Below are 13946 nucleotides of genomic sequence, written 5' to 3' on the forward strand. Positions count from 1 at the left end.
GTTAAATTGGGGGCTGGGCAAATCCCAGTGGAGTGAATCAAATAAAGGAATGTAGAAAGATGTCTCAAAGAAACATTTCTTTTTAGAGTTAATCTAAGTTTGATTCCTTTAACACTATAATTTTTTTCCCTGAGTTTATCCTTTGAGAACATAATTTGCTACTAAATGAACTCAACACTATCTCATCTGCCAAGGACTAGTTGGTTAAACTTACCAGCTTTGCTTAGAAAACAAGAATGAAAGTCTCTTAGCTTAAAAAAGAAAAGATAGGGAGAAAGAAAGGAAGAAATAAGGAAGGAAGGAAGGAAGGAAGGAAGGAAGGAAGGAAGGAAGGAAGGAAGGAAGGAAGAAGAAATCTCTTAGCTCACTATTTGAAGACAGAATTAAGAGGTGGGGGGAGGAGAGTGAGCATTGGTAATAGATTGCTTGGGTGTGACTTCTGGCATCATAATAAATTGGCTATAAAGACTTTAGACGATTTCTTTTAAATATTTATTTTTGTATCATATAAAATAGTTTCACACAGAACAGAATGAGAGAAATCAGAGTACCACTCTTGAACATGGCTCATCAGGGGTTGCAATGAGAGCCTCTGGTATGCAAACCCTATGCTTTAGCAGCTGAGCTTTTTCTTCAGATGCTTAGAAAGATTTCTTTTTCTTCTTTTCCTCATCTGTAAAATGAAAATGTAATGTAAACTACTTCACATGGCACTGAAGATTGAATGATTTTAATACATATTGAAAAGAAAAAAAATCCCTCTTGTACAGTAGGCAGACACACAAACAAAAGTGAGTTGTTTCTAAATAGTAATAATTACATGTTTTCCTAGTTATTCTTATTCTTCAGTAGGACTGTGCCCCATCATTAATGGAGCCTACCTATTCATGGGTCAGAAGCAACTAATGACATTTTTATCTCCCCAGATATTTGTAAATGTAATGAAAAAATGGAGGTTTTTTTGCATAACTTTTTGTCCAAGAAAACAGTCATACTATAAACCCTCTTTCTAATTTTCTGTCCAAGACATTCTAAGTGAAAACCACTAGTAATTATCCTATCAGAAATATTTAAGATGATCAAAATACATATTAGTTTATTGAATTAAACTACTTTCAAATAACATGATCAATTCTTTTTTATTATTTCTTTATTGGGGGGCTAATGTTTTAAATTCAATAGTAAATACAATAGTTTGCACATGAATAACATTTCTCAGTTTTCCACATAACAAGGCAACCCCCACTAGGTCCTCTGTCATCCTTTTTGGACCTGTACTCTCCCCTCCACCCACCCCAGAGTCTTTTACTTTGGTACAATACACCAACTCCAGTTCAAGTTCTACTTGTGTTTTCTCTCCTGATCTTGTTTTTCAACTTCTGCCTGAGAGTGAGATCATCCCATATAAAATGGACAATTCTTAAGTAGTAATAATGAGGGTCTCTCACGTGGCTATACAAGTAACACTTTCTTCCCATCTCATCACTAAGTGCACTTGCAAAGGTGTGCCTTACCATCTTCCCAGAGAGACCAGTACTGATCAGGTATGTACTTCACAAATAATATCAAATATCCATTACAAAAGGGAAGGTTATCCAGACACTATGGAACATTTTTTAAAAATCTGACTAGAAATCATGTGATTGGGTTACACTATTGATTTTTGGAGTGATTTTCTTTTTAACTCAATTCCATTGCTTTTCCCCTTATGCTTATCATCTGTAAGATGATTTAAATTTCTCTCACTGTGACACTGAAATATTTTCCTCTAATTAAAAACAAAACTTTGAAGTGTTTCAAATTACACACAGCAGTCAAGAACTGATACAGGGATGTGTATTATGTACATCACAGACGGCACTCTTTGTTAGTCTCAGTAAAATCTGCATGACCAGCTAATTGTTGTGTTATTTTATAAGAAGTAGGTCAGCAGGAAGCACCAAGCTGAAACTAAGAGAAAACACACGCACACAATACTAGTATGTGTGATGATCAATTGTTTGAATTATTCATCCTCATCATTGATTGCTTAATAGAATAATATAGATACAAAACTCCAGAGTGTCCTCCAGAACTCAAGATTATAGGACAACAATCTATCTGCTTTGGAAAGATCTGTTTGAGATATACAAAGTGTTTTTGTTTTGATGGGGAACTTAGTCCCTGATTTTTTCCCCATAATTTCTCATCCATATTTTTAAATTAAATATGAAAATACACAATATTCAACCCAAGTTTAAGCTTGGTTGATGATAGGAAAAAGAAATAATGAAGATACAGTACTAGGAAACAAAGATTGTTAAACCAAAATCTGGGGATTTTTCAAAGAACTGGACTGACAGGAAGAGCCATGATAATAGTTTTCCATGTACTACAACTTCCTGGAAGGGCATAAGTTTGTGAATTAAGATTTTAGAAGAAGAAGCCAGGTGGTGGCGCACCTGGTTGAACATATATGTTACAGTGCACAAGGACCCAGGTTCGAGCCCCCGGTTCCCACCTGCAGAGGGAAATCTTCACAAGCGGTGAAGCAGGGCTGCAGGTATCTCTCTGTCTCTCTCCCTCTCTGTCACCCCCCTTCCCTCTTGATTTCTAGCTGTCTCCATCCAATAAATAAATAAAGAAAAGTTTAAAGTTAAAAAAAAAGATTTCAGAAGAAGAATACATCATATAATTGTCCAACTGAAAAATACAGTGATAATTATAGCAGTAGTTGGTATATTAGCCTGTCAGTAGAAAAATAGTGGAACTAAAGATCTACTGGCATGCTATTTGCATAGAAAAAATATGGTTATTCATTTAAGTGTAAATAAAAGCAAAACAAAAAAGCCAAATCAGCAATGAGAATTGTCCACTTTTAATGAAAAGGGAAAAGAAAAAAAATTTTCAGTTGATACTTAAGAAAACTGCTATATCTCAACTACTATCTTAAAGTCAATTTAACTACTTTAGAGTGGTTATAATTTCCATACTATGCAAAACAATATTTTGTCCCTGAAATATCACCATAAAAGAAAATTTAGGTGAGATAAGATTATGAACAATATGAATAATAAGAATTTACAAAAACATACAAAAAAACCCCTGCAATTGTAAATGAAAAATTCCACTCACAGACATGTAACTAACACTATGAACCCTAATATAGGTGTATGAGAATAATAATTATAAAATTTTACCAACTGAAAACTCTAATGTCTATCAGTGAAATAATGGGCAACCACATTTCAATACATAGAATATTCAATAATTAAATTAAATATATAGGGGGAAGGCGGTGGAGACACACTTGGTTAAGCACACACATTACAGTGCACAAGGACACAAGTTCAAGCCCCTGCTCGTCACCTGAAGTGGGGAAAGCTTCACTAGTGGTGAAGCAGGGATGCAGGTGTCTCTATCTCTTTCACTATCTCTCACCCTCCCCTTTCAGTTTTCTCTGTATTTATCCAATAATAAAAAATAAAAAATTTAAAGGATTGAATATACACATACAAAAGAAAAAATGATAAACTATGGAAAATCAAATCAGGAATCTTAAGACCAATGTTGAGTAGTTTCCCAGAAAGCATGGGAATATGATGAAAATCCTCATGCCATCATCAGGGAAGATAGAAGAGTAAAGCTTAATGAACAGAATAGATAGTTTTAAGTAAACAATGACAACAAACAAACAAAATGTTCAGAATATGTAATGGCAAAGGGTAAAATACACGAATATCACCATTAGAAGTCTCCATTACTAAGGCTTAAAATATATCCAACAAGGGGCATAATGTTTATACAAAAGACTTTCATTCCTGAAGCTCTGAGATCCCAGGTTTAATCCCCACCACCACCATAAACCAGGAGAGCTCTGTTGTCTGTCTGCCTGTCTATCTATCTACCATCTATCTACTATCTATATCTATCAATCATCTATAATCAATCTCTATCTCTGTTTCTCTCTATATCTCTTTTTTAAAGTTCTTTCTTTTTTATAAATGTATTTATTTATTATTGGATAGAGATATAGAGAAATTGAGAAGGGCAATGGAGACAGAGAGGGAGACAGACACCTGCAGCCCTGCTTCACCACTCCTGACACGTGGGGGAAGGGACTTGAACCTAGGTCCTTGCAAACTGCAATGTGTGTGCTTAACTAAGCATGCCACCACCTTGCCCACTCTCTGTCTCTCTCTCTCATTAAAAAATTTAAAAAAGAAGTGGCTCGCTTCATTCCTGTCCCTCATCTTGGAATCTGAGTCTATGCCCAAAGTTTGGGAAACCAAAGAAAGACCCAACACTGGCCGCCAGCTATAGACCAATTTCTCTCCTCTCCGTGTATTACAAACTCCTTGAGAGGCTGCTTCTGTCACGTATTTCTCCTCTTACAGAGAAATTCCTATCAACCACCCAAGCTGGTTTCCGCCCAGGAAGATCTACCTGCGAACAAGCCCTGGCCCTCTCAACTTACATTGAAAATGGATTCCAGAAGAATTTAAAGACGGGTGCTGTCTTTGTTGATCTCACAGCAGCCTATGACACGGTCTGGCACCATGGTCTCCTAGTCAAGATCTCAAGATGCCTGCCTCCATGGGTGGCCAACACTATATCGTTTCTTCTCCAAAACAGAAGATTCTGGGTGCATCTGGGTGACAAGTCTACCAGATGGAGACTTGTCTCAGGTGGCCTCCCCCAGGGCTCTGTTCTGGCTCCTACGCTATTTAATATTTACATCAATGACCTCCCAGAAACTTCTTCAAGGAAGTTCATCTACGCCGATGACATCTGCTGTGCAACTCAGGCATCCAAGTTCGACATCCTCGAGGAAACACTCACGAAAGACATGTCTCTGATATCTGATTACTGTAAAAAATGGCGACTAATCCCTAGCACTGCAAAAACGGTATCATCTGTTTTCCATCTACACCATGCCTCGGCCTCGCGTGAGCTTAATGTGCAGCTTGGCGGTACGAGAATCTGGCATGAAGCCCAGCCAGTCTATCTTGGTGTTACTCTCGATCGCACTCTGTCATTTCACAAACATCTCATAAAAACTGCAGCAAAGGTGGGCGCGAGGAATCACATCATTGCAAGACTGGCCAGCTCCTCATGGGGCGAGAGCGCTTCCACACTACGATCATCATCTCTGGCATTATGCTATTCCACTGCAGAATACTGTGCCCCAGTATGGTTCCATAGCCCCCATGTCCACTTGGTCGATTCCAAATTATATTCCTCCTTGAGGATAATTTCTGGAACCATCCGTTCCACCCTGGTTCCATGGCTGCCAGTTCTTAGCAACATTGCCCCGCCAGATATTAGTCGGGATGTGGCATCATCTAAGTTCATTTCCCACGTCTACGCTCTACCAGACCTGCCAATATATGTGGATATCTTCGCCCACCCTGTCCAATGCTTGACGTCTTGTCACCCAATCTGGTCCCTTACACCTACACTGAACTTCTCTGTTCCAGACTCTTGGAAACAGAGTTGGCAGTCAGCTGAGGTAAAGAACAAACACCTTATCACAGACCCCTGTAAGCGTCAACCCGGCTTTGACCTAGCACGTTATGATTGGGTCCTCCTTAATCGCTGTCGAACAGGCCATGGCCGGTGCGCCGCTATGTTCCATCGCTGGGGAGCCAGAGACGACCCAAACTGCCCCTGCAGCTACAGACAGACTATGACCCACATAGTCAACGACTGCCACCTCTCCAGATTCAAAGGAGGTCTCGAAACTTTACATCAGGCTCAACCTGACGCTGTTGACTGGCTACGGAAGGGCAAACGCTAGAAGAAGAATTAAAAAATAAATATTTTAAAATGTTATTCACTTGTATAATCATAAAATGTTCAACATATTCAAGACACAAACTCATAAAAATAGGACCACATTGACATGTTCTGGAAAATGTATTTTAATTTAATTAAGAAAGTTTATTTTAAGCATTCAAGAAGGAAAATAGTTAATGGCTTCTAATAAAATTGAACCCCATGTTTTTTATAAGGACTTCTTTCTTTCTCTCTTTCTTTCTTTCTTTCTTAATACCAGAACACTCTGGTTTATGGTGGTGTGGAGGATAGAACCTGGGACCTTGAAGCCTCAGGCATGAGAGTGTCTTTACAAAACCATTATGTTCTATACCCTGGTTTATAAAGATTTTTTCAAATACAAAATTATGAAAATCAATGCAGTAACATTTCCTTAAATTATGAAGGTAAAAGTTCCAAGAACTGAATTCCAGGAGAATTTGGCCTTCATGTATGACAGGATATTTTCAGATTTGCAAAAGCTCAGTAAAATGAAATATACATTTGACTCTTGAAAAGGTCAAAACTGTACCTCTATTGAACAAGATATGAGTCCTATAGAACTCAAGCAGCAGAAATCATGGAAACAGTTAAATGAAAAGGTAACTTCATGAACTACCACTAATATTGTCAAGGGGGGCCAAACATTTCAATAATTTAATGATATTTAGATCTAACTTTGTAGACTATAGAAACATAAACATGAAAGAAAAGAACAAGTAGAGAAAGAAATTGAGCTAAAGCCACTATTTGCATGAGGAAAGTCAAGATGTATGTGTTTTAGGACCTAGAAACCTAAAAATATTACTTAAAGTACAATCAATTCTGAAAGATTCTAAATTCATCTTTATACACTCAAAAAAAGTAGTAGAATGTAAAAGCTTACATTACCTTCATAGTAACTTTTCTTCCACTCCTTTGAGACATCTCAAATTTGTACAAATTTCACTTTCTGTAAATATTTTACATTTACCTACCATAAACACAGATGATTTAATTACATTGAGGGTGTCCTTTCACAACTTTCTTTCTTCACTCCCTTATTTATACCCACTAAGCATCTTCAAATACACCCTTCTCCTAGAGTTTACAGTTTTAAATCTTTTTCCTCAGAAGTTCTCTTAGTTGTTAAAAAAAAAAAAAGTCAGCTATCAAGCCCATATTTTCCCCAGTCATAGAACCTCTAGGGTGGGGCTCACTTTCCTGCATGCTTCTCTCAATTCATGCCAACTGATACTGCATCTGCTGATCCCAACCTAATCAATGCAACGTGTACTCAGCATAATTCACTTCAGACTGTGTCCAGAGATGTCAGGCATGGAATGTCAACCCTTCAGCCTCATTACTTGGGTGAGACCTTTCCTTTCTCATAGGACTCTTTAATTCCATTTCAGGTGGTTCACTTCCTCCTAGAGCCCCCAAACCTAGATATAGACCAGATTCCATGAGATAGGGCATAAGTACACATGTATCCATAAATAAAAATAATATGTCTTAAAGCAAAAGTGCACAATAGTCTGCAGTGAGTCAATAAATGAAGTAAGCAAGTAGAAAGACATAAACAGACACCATAAAATACCTAATGAAACTATTTCTACTTAGACCTAGATACCTTCCTCACCTACTTCCTATTATACTTCCCTCACTCCAAAGCTAACTTTATCAAAATAAGGACTACAAAAGTTGAATAAGGGCAAGAGATTGGCATACTTTAATGATAACTCTTTAGTCACTATCAGGCCACTCCATTAGCTGGGCCCTAGTCAGGGAGTCCTGGGATTCCCACACAGACTTAATGGGTCTAGACCTCAAATAGATCCCTCTCTCCATTATCACTGGTCATCTCCATCAAGAACAACATAATGGACCCCTTAGGGGGTCCCCATAGGACCTTGCCCTCAATGTGTATCAACAATGGTAGAGACTGTTCTATCCTCCGAACGTAGGTTGGATGATATACTCTATCTACTACCCGAAGAAGATAGGTGCTAAAATTGGGGCTGCTTGGAAAGTTCCTACTTATGACCACAGAATGTGAGCTCTGACCTACAGGGATGTAGAGGTTACATAGGCTCTTATGCTGAATATGGGCCTCAGATCACATCAGATTGATGGGGTTTACAGTCAACAATATTTATATACTTTTTCCTTATTTGGGAGCTACTCTTTTCCCTGATCCAGCTTTCTAGCCCTTATTCCAGCCGTGACATCATCTCCCCAGACAATAACTTGAATTCACCTGCATATCAGATGTTAGTTTCAGTCAAAAACTAGTAAAGTCATGGGCCCTTTGGAATATACCTAAAAGTAAACCTACTAGCTATTTCCAAAATGGAGACCACAAAACTTTATCTGCAATATTCTTGGCTTTAGGTTCATGATTAGTCAACAATTTGTTTGTCTTTATATGCTAATTCTTTTCTCAGCCACCAGGTTCCAGACTATCATAAAGCCAACCAGACTTCCCTGGACAGACAACCCCACAAATGTGTTCTGGAGCTCCGATTCCCCAGAGCCCTGCCCCACTAGGGAAAGAGAGAGACAGGCTGGGAGTATGGATCAACCTGTCAATGTCCATGTTCAGGGGGGAAGCATTGGGATGCATTGGATCGACCTTCTCGTGGTGCATCCCCTGAGTACCCATTCATTGGGGAAACTGACGGTCCTTCCTAGCCGACTGAATCCACATGGATCCCAGTCACTTTCAAAGCCAGCAACAAGCAGCTCCTGACAGCTTTCAACCTGACCTGTTGACTGGCTACGGAAGAAGGGCAAACGCTAGAAGAAGAAGGGGGGAAGCAATTACAGAAGCCAGACTTTCCACCTTCTGCACTGCATAATGACCCTGGGTCCATCTCCCAGAAGGTTAAAGAATAGGAAGGGGAGGGGAAGGGATACGGAGTTCTGGTGGTAGGAACTGTGTGGAATTGTACCCCTCTTACCCTATAGTCTTGTCAGTGTTTGCATTTTATAAATAAAATTTTTTTAAAGTAAAAAGTTAAAACAAAACAATGAAAAATCTAAACAGAATAATTTTTAATTGTATATTATCAATCATGAAACTCAAGATTTCACATATACACTCAACTCCCTCGCTTAGATTTTATCTTATATATATTTTTTATTCTTTATTTATTGGATAGAAACAGCCAGAAATCGAGGGAGAAGGAGGAGATAGAGAGGTAGTGAGACAGAAAGACACCTACAGCACTGCTTCACTACTTGTAAAGCTTTCCTTTCCCTCTGCAGATGGGGACTGGGACTCAATCCTGGGTCCTTATGCACTGTAACATGTGCACTCAACCAGTGCACCACCACCTGGCCTTGATTTTATCTTATACTTTTATAAGAGAAAGAGAGACATCAAAGAACTACTTCATTATCCATGAATTTCCATTGATTTTTGCTTTTGAGCTCTCATGTGGTTCAGGAAGTGGAACCCAAGGTCTTGATCATAAAAGGCAAGCATTCTAACTACTTAGCCACCTGTCTGACTTCAAGAATAAAGCACTTAAAATAAAAGTGTAAATGAATGCATACAAAAATAAAAACCTAAAATATGCTACCCTACTAATTTCCCAGAGAAAAATAAACAGCTTACTGAAAGTGCTGGCAAACCTAAAAAGATGAAAAGAGTAAGCTAATAAATAACACTAGAAGAGGGAGCAGAGCAGAGCTCTGGTGAAAACAAAGAATATATTTTTCTCTGCAATCAAAAATGATGATATTGTGTCCTTTTGGACAAACTGGATAGAGCTGGAGGTGATTGTGATTAACAAAATAAGTAAAGGGATGAAAGACAACTAAAAAAAAACTTGAAGAGGAAATATACAATCTCAAACTGATTTGAACACATTTTAAAATATGAATTTTAAATTATTGGCATAAATAAATTTGATAAGGTTAAAAATCTTAATAATGAAGATACAAATACCATGGAGAGAAGACTGTGAGTCAAAATTAGTAGTGTCTACTGAATAAATTTTAGAAGTTTTCACGAAGAACTTTCAAGAAACTACATAAATAGTGGGGTATTTATGGTAATGTAAAAAATAAAAATAACAAACAAAACTCTCATGCCTGAAGCTCCAAAAAATTATAGAAATACAAGTCTTATCAATAAGTACTTTTCAGTTTTATAAGTAAACATTTTTTGTGATGTATACTCCTTTTATACATAAAAGAAAATATGTTCTAAGTCACTATACAAAACTAGTGATACAAAAAGTCTCAAAATTATGTTTAAATAATAATCAACCCCTGGAGAACAATTAAAAAATTTAATGAGTTCTCTAGTTATAACATCTACTTACTAATATCATAATACAATTATATTTATTGACATAAGAGCAATTTTTTTATCCTAAACAAATCAAGGATATCTATTATTATCACTGTTATTTCCAACTGTTCTGAAAGTAGCAGTCAAAACAAACAAAAAACTCTGAAGTGCAGGTGTGTTTGTTAACTGAAAAAAAATTTTAACATACATAATTAACTACAGATAATATGATTATTTACTTTGAAATCTAATAACAGTTGAGAAAAGTGACCATTTACAAAATAAGTATACAGAAATAAACTATAGTTCTAATAGTAATAATAATACACAACAACTTATAATGAAAATATCTTACTCTTAGTCAAATGTTAGTATTCTATAATATACAAGAATATCTTTTCTTTTTCATATCTCCTTATAGCTATATTTGTAACCTAAATTTCATTAAATAAAAAATCAAAAATATTGATTTTGGTATGTATTCTCATTTGGTAAAGATAAAATCTGAATTATATATTTTAAATAAATCAATTTTTTCTTTTTTTAATTTTTATTATTGATTTCTATTAGTGATTTAAATTTTTATTAGTGATTTAATTTCACACAGTTCCCACCACTAGAGTTCAGTGTGCCATTCTCTCCATTGGAAGCTCCCCTATTCTTTATTCCTCTGAGAGTATAGAACAAAATTCTTTATGGGGTGCAGAATACGGAAGTCTGGCTTCTATAATTGCTTCTCCATTGGACATGGATATTGGCAGGTCAAGTCATACCCCCCGGCCTGTTTCTATCTTTGCCTAGTGGGGTAGGACTTTGGAGAGGTGAGACTTTGGGACACATTGATGAGGTCACTAACCCAGGGAAGTCAGAAAAGCATCATAGTAGCATCTGCAACTTGGTGGCTGAAAGGCAGTAAGATATAAAGCAATACAAATTGTTTAATAAACAAGAACTCAAAGGTAGGAATAGAAATTAGGGGTCTGGCAGTCAGGCGGTAGCACACTGGGTTTGGTGCAAAGTTCAAGAACCAGCATAAGGATCCCTGTTTGAGCCCTCAGCTCCCCACCTGTAGGGGAGTCGCTTCACAGAAGGTGAAGCAGGTCTGCAGGTGTCTATCTTTCTCTCCCTCTCTCTGTCTTCGCCTCCTCTCTCCATTTCTCTCTGTCCTATCTAACAATGACGACATCAACAACAATAAAAAATAAATTTAAACAAAATTAGGGGTCTTTGTGTGGGAAGAAGCTAGGAAGTCTATTTTAGGTATGGTCAAAGGCACCCGTGACTCGAGTAATTTTTGCCTGAGCCTGATAGCTAATATGAAGGTGGACTAAAAGTATTGTTTTGGAAGATGGTGTCAGAGTTGAGAATAGGACTAGAAAGTTGTATTAGGACAGAGAGTAGCTTCCAAAGATGAGGAAAGTATATAAATACCAATAACTATTAACCTCATCATCAGATAACTTAAGGACTACAAAAGCTAGGTAAGGGTGAGACTGGAACACTTAGTGATGGCCTTTTTGGTCAAGAACAGGCCACCCTATCATCTGAGTCAGAGAATCAGTCCTTGAATTCCAACAAAAATATGATGGGCCTAGACTTTAATAGATCCCTCTCTCCACCTTCACTGGTCACTTCCATCAGGAACATCACTAAAAGCTCTCTTGTGGGCCTTTCCAGGACCTTGCCTCACAAATCTTTAAAGGAGACTGTATCAACCTACTTGTCACTCAAAGAAGTCTGGTCCTAAAATGAGTGCAGCCTAGAATGTCCCTAGCTGTGACCATGGTCTTCGAGCTCAGACTGACAGGGATTCAGAAGTCACACAGGCTTCTGTGCCAAACATGTCCTTTCAAACAATTGTGTGAGACCTATATAATGAAAATTACAATAGGCTGTGATACTTTCATGAACAGAAGAACATAGTTTACAGCTGAATAAGGAAAAATACAATCAATCAAAATTTCTATATACATTTTTGAAGTACTGGCATGTTAGGAACAGTATAATTTCAAAAAAAAAAGTTCATAGTACATCAAGAATAAGCAAGAGGAACTTTTTAAATGAATATTTCATCAAGAAAGTTACCCCTACCAGATTGTGCTAAAATGTGAAAATAAATATAATCTAACAAATGAATAGAACAGAAAACAAATCAACCCTGGCAGATTAAAATACAAAGAAATGACCAGAATTAAAAAAGAAACTGTGATATACAATCATTACAAGTTTGTAATGGCATAGAAGTCTGTTGATTATATTATAGTTGTATGAAAATTGAAATAAAATTGTCTGTGAAAAAAATTAAGCAAGCTGCACATTTATATTGCAAAACAAAAGAAACTGAAGAATGATTATTTTAATGTTAGAAGCAATTCATATATACAAACACACTTGAAGAAATTATGCTCACCTATAAATCTTAAAAAAGGAAATACTTTCCAAGTAATAAATTTTGAAAGAAATCTTGCAAAAACAAAACCCTATAAAATTGATTATGGAGAATAAGATTTTAAACTTTCCCAACAACATGAAAAAAATATCAAACACTTAAGTGAAATCTCCATCTTTATGATAAATATACATTTTTTATTTATAAAAAAGAAACACTGAGAAAACCATAGGATAAGAGGGGTGCAACTCCACACAATTCCCACCACCAGAACACCATATCCCCTCCCCTCCCTTGATAGCTTTCCTATTCTTTAACCCTCTGAAAGTATGGACCCAAGGTCATTGTAGGATGCAGAAGGTGGAAGGTCTGGTTTCTGTAATTGCTTCCCCACTGAACATGAGCATTTGGCAGGTCGATCCATACTCCCAGCCTGCCTCTTTTGCCTAGTGGGGCAGGGTACTGGGTAATCAGAGCACCAGCACATATTGGTGGGGTCGTCTCTCCAGGGATGTCTGTTTGGCATCATGCTAGCATCTGGAACCTGGTGGCTGAAAAGAGAGTTAACATATAAAGCCAAACAAGTTGTTGATATTTTTGTGGACCCCTATAGGGCCTTGCCCCCAACTTGAATGAACAATGGTAGAGAATGTGTCATCCTCTAAAGGGAGGCTAGACAACATACTCTATGCTACACCTGAGGAAGATGGGCCCTGATACTGGGGCAGCTTGGAATGTTCCTACTGATGACCACAGAATGTGAGCTCAGATCTACAAGGATGCAGAGATCACATAGGCTCCTAAGCTAAATATGGGCCCCAGATCACATCAAATCAACAATATTTATACACCTTCCCCATATTTGGGAGCTACTCTCTTCCCTGATCTAGCTTTCTGGTCCTTTTTCCAGACATGACATCATCTCCCCAGACAATAACTTAGATCCACCTGCATATCAGATTTCAGGCTCAGGCGAAGAAAAACAAAATCTAGTATAGCCACAGGTTCTTTGGAATATAACTAAAATATGCCTAACACTATTTACAGGAAGGAAATCCCCCCTCAACTCTTGATCTGCACTAATCCAGCCTTTAGGTTCATGATTAGTCAATATACATTTTTTTATAAGTAGAGCCATAGAGGTAAGAAAATGTATAACATTTTTAAAATGCAACATGGAGGGGTTAGGAAAACAGCATAAAGGTTATGCAAAAGGATTTTCCTGACTGAGCCTCTGCAGTCCCAGGTTCAATTCCCAGCATCACCATAAGCCCAAGCTGGCAGTGCTCTGGGGTCTCAATCTTTCTCTCTGTCTCTCTCTGTCTCTTTCCTTCTCTCTCTTTATAATTAAAATAAAAACATTAAAAAATGAATAAAAGAGACATGGTGACAACCCAGTACTAGCATACCTGTGGCACCAGGTTTTATACCTGACACTGCATTTGCCAGAACTGAGGAATATTTTCTGATCTCTCACCT

At 37.3% G+C, this 13946-nt stretch overlaps 1 long non-coding RNA gene across 1 annotated transcript in view; it reads right to left on the reverse strand.

Annotated features, from left to right (window-relative positions):
- Window positions 1–516: 516 nt before the first annotated feature.
- The window catches only part of LOC132538103 (uncharacterized), a 40851-nt gene continuing 27421 nt past the window's right edge, over window positions 517–13946 (reverse strand). The window contains exons 2-3 of the long non-coding RNA XR_009549509.1: window positions 6688–6769; window positions 517–673 (exon numbers count right to left, since the gene is read on the reverse strand). This is a non-coding gene — a long non-coding RNA (uncharacterized LOC132538103). The remainder of the gene's footprint in view (window positions 674–6687; window positions 6770–13946) is intronic.

Source organism: Erinaceus europaeus, chromosome 4, assembly GCF_950295315.1.
Source record: "Erinaceus europaeus chromosome 4, mEriEur2.1, whole genome shotgun sequence".
Classification (NCBI taxonomy): Eukaryota; Metazoa; Chordata; class Mammalia; order Eulipotyphla; family Erinaceidae; genus Erinaceus; species Erinaceus europaeus.